Source organism: Suncus etruscus, chromosome 15 (assembly GCF_024139225.1).
Source record: "Suncus etruscus isolate mSunEtr1 chromosome 15, mSunEtr1.pri.cur, whole genome shotgun sequence".
Classification (NCBI taxonomy): domain Eukaryota; kingdom Metazoa; phylum Chordata; class Mammalia; order Eulipotyphla; family Soricidae; genus Suncus; species Suncus etruscus.
The window spans coordinates 52,247,885-52,254,428 of NC_064862.1; positions in this window are offsets into that span (position 1 = coordinate 52,247,885).

Sequence of the window (6,544 nt, forward strand, 5' to 3'; positions counted from 1 at the left end):
GAGTACCGAGGCCTACTAAGTCAGCTGCACATATACCACTGAACACAGCCCAGTACTGTCCTGTTCTCCATCGCAACTGAGGCGAGGGAATCTCTGCTGAGCTCCAAGTATTTTTCTTGTCTGTAGTTTGGGCCCAATCCTAATAATGTTATTAGATTCAAAGTAATAGTTTCAAACAACACATGGGTTCCCAGTATTAATTCCATCTCCACAAACCCTTGACCCTTTTCTAAGGAAATAGTTGTTCCTATTTGTTGCTAGGAGGTCTTTTCCCAGGTGAGAAGCGCGAGAATTCTGGATCATTCTATAGGGAGTAGGTAGGATGAAAACAGCTTTCCTCTTGGATAGGGGATGCTAAAGCACCTGAGTTAGGCCATAAAACCCCGTATGTGCACACACGTGGGAGTGGTTCAGCACAGGGTAGGAGGCTCCTGGTTTTCTTACCTGTCAAGACAAGGGGTCACCCAAGGCATTGCCTTGATCCAAGTGATGATGGCTCATTGGCAGAAAATCAAGCTCTGCCAGTAGGAGTAAGAGTTCTCTGCACAGCTGCCTGAGTGAATGGGCTGCTCACCCTGGCAGACTGGCTGGCACAGTCCCTTCCAAGTACCCTCTTCTTGCATGTTGGGCCTGGAGGGATTTCACTGCTCCATGTTTGGAATTAAAGATTCTCTAGAGCAAGTTGGTGATGAGTTATCTTGAGGTTGGGGCCTAATTTGGATAGTACTTTCTTTTTCATTCTTTTGTTTGTTTGGGGGCCACATTCAGCTCAAGGTGTCACTCCAGGCTCTGCTCTCAGAAATTACTCCTGGTGGTGCTCAGGGGACCATAAGTGATGCAATGATAGAACCTGGGTCAGTCATGTGCAAGACAAGAGTCCTCCCTGCTATGCTATGCCATTCATCTTTTCTGGTTCTTTGATTCTTCTCATTCTTCTCTTCATTATTCTGGTTAACAAAGACTTTGAATTTCTCCTCTATTTCACCACATCAACAGTAGTGTCCTGGGACCTTCTCACATACTGATCAGGGGAGTCTAGTACCACTCTTGAAAATATTCAACCAACTGGGCCAGAGCAATAGCACAGCGGGTAGGCCACTCGCATGCTGCTGACCCAGGTTTGATCCCAGTATCCCATATGGTCCCCCATCTTCTGGTAACTAGGTTCATTTAGATTCTTTTTTTCCCCCCAGAAAATAATTTTGTCTTTTACTTTCCTCATTCTTACTCCCTTCCCTCATACGTACATATTTCCATCTATGTATTTTCTTTTCAAATCCTTAGTTTTCAATAAACATTATGAGTTAAGGGAAATTTTCTAACAATCTTTTAAAATTATCCTTATCAATTTTTTTTCCTTCCAGCTCTACCTGGGAATTCATGGTCTGTCAAACAACTTAAATTAAGGTCATTCCTCTGAGACAGTTAGTTAGAAAAACGTAAGAGTTTTCTTGCAGGCCCGGAGAGATAGCACAGCGGCGTTTGCCTTGCAAGCAGCCGATCCAGGACCAAAGGTGGTTGGTTCGAATCCCGGTGTCCCATATGGTCCCCCGTGCCTGCCAGGAGCTACTTCTGAGCAGACAGCCAGGAGTAATCCCTGAGCACCGCCGGGTGTGGCCCAAAAACAAAACAAAAACGAAACAAAACAAAAAAACAAAAAAGAGTTTTCTTGCAACTTCACCAGGTAAGCAGTTTTTACATTATTTTCTACCAACATTTAAAGTTTGATAGACTTTTGTTTGTTTGAGGACCATACTCAGCAATGCAGGGGTTACTCCTGGCTCTGTACTCAGAATTTATCCCTCAAGGATCATATGGGATGCCAGGTATAAAACCCAGGTCAGCCACATGCAAGGCAAGCACCTTCTGTACTACCACGACAGCCCAGTTTTATAGACTTTTAAAAATATTCAATGATGTATGTATTCCAAATAGTCAAAGCAAAGAAAAATAATGTGTCTTTTGAGTTTATATCTTTGAAGTAGAAATATATAACTTAGAGAAAACAAAGAAAACCTTAGATTATCTAAATTTAGTTTGAGGGTCAAATGTTCCTTTGCTTGCCTTCCCTAACATTCTTTTATTTCAGTTTTGCCTTTTTGTTTTTCTTTATTTCTTTTATTTCTTGTTTGGGGTAGTTTTTTTTTTTATTAGTTTGTTGGTTTTCTTTGTTGTTGCTGTTGTTTGCCACACCCTCCTGTTCCAGGGGTCACTTCTGGCAGTGCTTGGGAAAGTAGCAGAACTGGAAATTGAACCCGGTCTCGTACATGCAAAGCAGGCAGTCCAGCCTGTTAAATTATCTTTTATCCCTCCTCTCTTAGATTAAACCTAATTTGTTTTGTTTTGTTTTGTTTTGTTTTTGGGTCACATCTGGCAGCGCTCAGGGATTACTCCTGGCTCTGTGCTTAGAAATCACTCCTGGCGGCTCAGGGACCATAAGGGGTGCCAGGAATCAAACTGGGATCTGTCCTGTGTTGGCCACTTGCAAGACTGCACTATCTCTCTGGCCCCAAAAGATATCTTTAAACCCTTAAACTCTACTTCCAAAATTGTAAGTAATTATAGAGACAGTTTACAGTTACATATTTTTGGATCAGAATGTTTGCAGATAGATTTTTTTTTTAAATTTTTGGGTTGTAGGCCACACCTGATAGTGCTTAGGAATTACTTCAGACTCTGCACTCAGGAATTACTCCTGGAAGTGCTCTGGGAACCATATGGGTTGCAGGAGATTCAAACAGGGTCAGCCATTGCAAGGCAAATGCCCTTCTCACTGAACTATTACTCAAGTCCCTGAAAATAGATTGTTATAAATTTGAAAGGCTGTAAAGCCTTAGTTAGTAACCAAGAAACCCAAGTGATTATTAGAGTGAAGCAGATAAAATACTACAACAATAAAAATTATTTAAAAAATGTTATTTCCTCTTTTTACAATGAGAGAGAGAGACAGAGAGAGGGAAAGGGGACTGAATAAGTAACATTCACTTTTGGATTCAGTTGGTGCTAAAAAAATAAGTTTGGAAAAGAAGGATCCAAGTGGTGATCTTGATGGTCCCTTGAACACAGGAAAAAAAGGAAGGGAGATCTTGAGCCCCAAGTGCAGAGGACAGAAGCAAAAAATAAGAGCCCAACAGACCTGGAAATAGAACATGAAAGCCACAGGAGTTTTCTCAGCCAAAGCAGCATGAGAGGAAAGATAAGTGGTTTAAAGAACTGTATGAGAAGACAGAAAAGGACAGAAACATTTACACCAGATTGTTCACATTAAGGGGAATTTTGATGATTCTGAAGGAGAAATGAATGTTGCATATTGAACCTACTGATGTGACTAGTCTTGGTTTCCTCCAGAAATTGGGGGCTAGGTTTAAGGCCCAGTTAGGAAGGCTTCTAATATCCACCACAGGGCCCCAGCTGGGATGGTTGCAGCAGTCGGTTCCCTGACTAGGTCTCTATGATCAGAGTTCACTGATATGGATCTCCGGATAGCAAAGCAAGGGAGGGGGAAATTCCTGACAGAATTTCTCCAGCCCAAGCCTTCTGCTTGCTGCAGTTTCCTTCTGGCAAGTCCAGTGAGTACATACTGGGAAACACTGTGACCAGTGTTGTCAGGAGAAAATCAGGAGTGGAGGTTGTGGGATTTTCCTTCCGTCAGTCCTTCAGAGGGTGTTGTTAGGCAGCATCTCCTTTTGCTTGAATCTTCCCTTCTGGGGGTTAGCACCACCCCTCAACAAACAGGAAAAAAGTTTTGTCCCACACCAGATCTCCAAAAGCAGAGATCTGAGAGACAGACAAGAAGAGAATGAATGTGGTGTTGGCCTCACATTGGTCATTCACAGGAATGAGAGGGTTGGACTAGAGTGACTGGAATTCCCAGTCAACAAAACTGGTCCTAGTAGTTTAGGGGGTTAGCCTCAGTGAACTGCCCCAATCGTTGGCAAGGGTAAAGTAGAGACTCCTGCTTGATCAGTGGAAAGGCCCCATCAGGACTAACACTGTTGGCCCTTCCTCAGGGGTCCCTACTTTATAACTGGAAAGAACTCAAGGGAGTCCAAGTGAAAAAATACAACAGGGAGGGACCAGAGAGATAGAATGGAGGTAAGGCATTTGCCTTGCATGCAGAAGGTTGGTGGTTCGAATCCCTGCATCCCATATGGTTCCCTGAGCCTGCCAGGAGCGATTTCTGAGCGTGGAGCCAGGAGGAACCCCTGAGCGTGGCCCGGTGTGACCCAAAAACCAAAATAAAATAAAATAAAAATACAACAGGGAGTTATCAAAACAAATTATATCTTTGAGTCGGCATTCAGGCAGAAGAGATTAGCAATGTTTCTAAGTCAGATAGTTTATTAACAGCAGACACACATGCTCAGTCAGAGTGTGGGCAGACTCCAGAGAGAAAAGCTGCAGTATTTCTATATGAAGTTTTAGGTTATAAAGTATTGAAACTGAATAAATTGAGAAAGGGCTGAAAAGGTCTCTAAATTCAAAGAAGGCGTGTTTGGGTGTGATGATTTTTCTTGAGTTAGGTACCACTCAGATTCAAACTGGATTTGGTCACACTTTTTGACACTGTTATGGCACTTGTAACATTGCATGGCAAGAGAGGGTATACTCTATATTAATTGAATATCAGAATAAGTGTAAAATAAAGCTAGAACTCATCCAATGGTCATCGGGGCCTCCATCTTGAATGAATTTGATTCCAGATGTTCTTGGGCTCCAACTATTTACTTTTTTGAGGCATCCAGTATCTGTGAAACAATCATTTTCTTGGCAAAAGATCTTGAACTTCTAGGCCTTGTGTGTAGTCTTACAAGAAAAACCAGCTCAAAGATGGAAAAGGGAGGTGTTCCAAGACGGGGTCCATTCTTTCCATAAACACAGAAGTGTTTGCTTATGACAGTTGAATGTTGTAGTTGAGCTTCGCAATATTTTTCACGAGAGGCCAAGTTTCTAATTTCTTCCCCCCAGCTAGGTTAGTTTTAAACCATACAATAGATTGCATTCTTCTATCTCAGAGGGAGCAGAGGGTGGAGCCCACGGGTGGGTGTGGGACCAATCAGTTAACAACATGTGTGAATGTTATTTTAATTTTAGCCAGTACACTTGGCATCTTGTCTTTCAACCATCACGTATGGTAATCCCAACTGATTTAGAAGAATGACAGAGAGAATAACCTTTATGAATGAACAGAACTATAAATAGTTGTATTCTTTGTATAATAATTAAATAAATGTAGCTTCAGGAAAAATAGCACCATAAAATTTGCAGGTTGCATAAATATGTTTAAAGTGTAAAAGAAAAAATTGGCTTATTCAAAATAATAATAATAATAATTAACAAATCACTCTAAAACAGGCTCTTCTCCATTTCCCTTATTTTTAAATTCAGCTGGATAAGAAATATATAAGTAATGCCTACATATAATATGCAAGGAAATCTATGCTAGAAGGTTTCCAAACTTTCTTTTTTTGGGCCACACCCTGTGCCGCTCAGGGGTTACTCCTGGCTATGCGCTCAGAAGTTGCTCCTGGCTTCTTGGGGGACCATATGGGACACCGGGGGATCGAACCGCGGTCCGTCCTAGGCTAGCGCAGGCAAGGCAGGCACCTTACCTCCAGCGCCACCGCCCGGCCCCAAACTTTCTATTTTCTCTCTCATTCATTTTTATTGCTGAAACTTTCATCCTAACCATGACCTTGAAACAGGATTATTTCTTACCATAACTTTGAAGCCCTATACCTTCTTGTCACTTAAGAGAATTGCTGAGAGGCCAGGGAAATAGCTCAGAGGGCTAGTGTATGTGTCTTGCATCCAAGAGGCCTAAATAAGTCCCTGACAATATATTGTCCCCCAAACAACACCAGATATGACCACTAAACAAACCCTCCCCCCAAAAGTAAACCCACCAAATAAAAACAAAAAACAATTGCTAAAAAAAAAAATCTCATTATTTTAGAAAAAGAGATATATGTTTAAAACATACTATCAAGGACCAGAGAGATAGCACAGCGGTAGAGCATTTGCCTTGCATGTGACCAACCCAGAATAGATGGTGGTTCGATTTCCGGCATCCCATATGGTCCCTGAGCCTGCCAGGCACAATTTCTGAGCACAGAGTCAGGAGTAACCCTCGAGTGCCACTGGGTATGATCCCAAAAAACAAACAAAAGATAACAACAACAACAACAAAAACCCCAAAACATACTACTAAGCTAATACTTTACCAAGCAAACATATTAGATAATATATAAATAAATTGTAGTTTCTTGAGCACAACTTTATTTTAAGTACCTTTTTACTGTTTTATATAAACAAAATTTCTGTCATAGACAAAGATGTGTTCCTTTTTTTCCACACTTTTCTTCACAAAGATGTATAGATTGCATTAAAACAAGGCCCTTGGCTTCTCTGGCATCAAAGAAAATAACTCACTTAATAGTCTTGTTCAAATTTAAGCAAGGTGTACAGCCTCTACAGATGTTATAGAAGGCCCCAGAGCAAGGAAGCCTATTAACTATTCGATCAAAACTTAATGTTTATTATC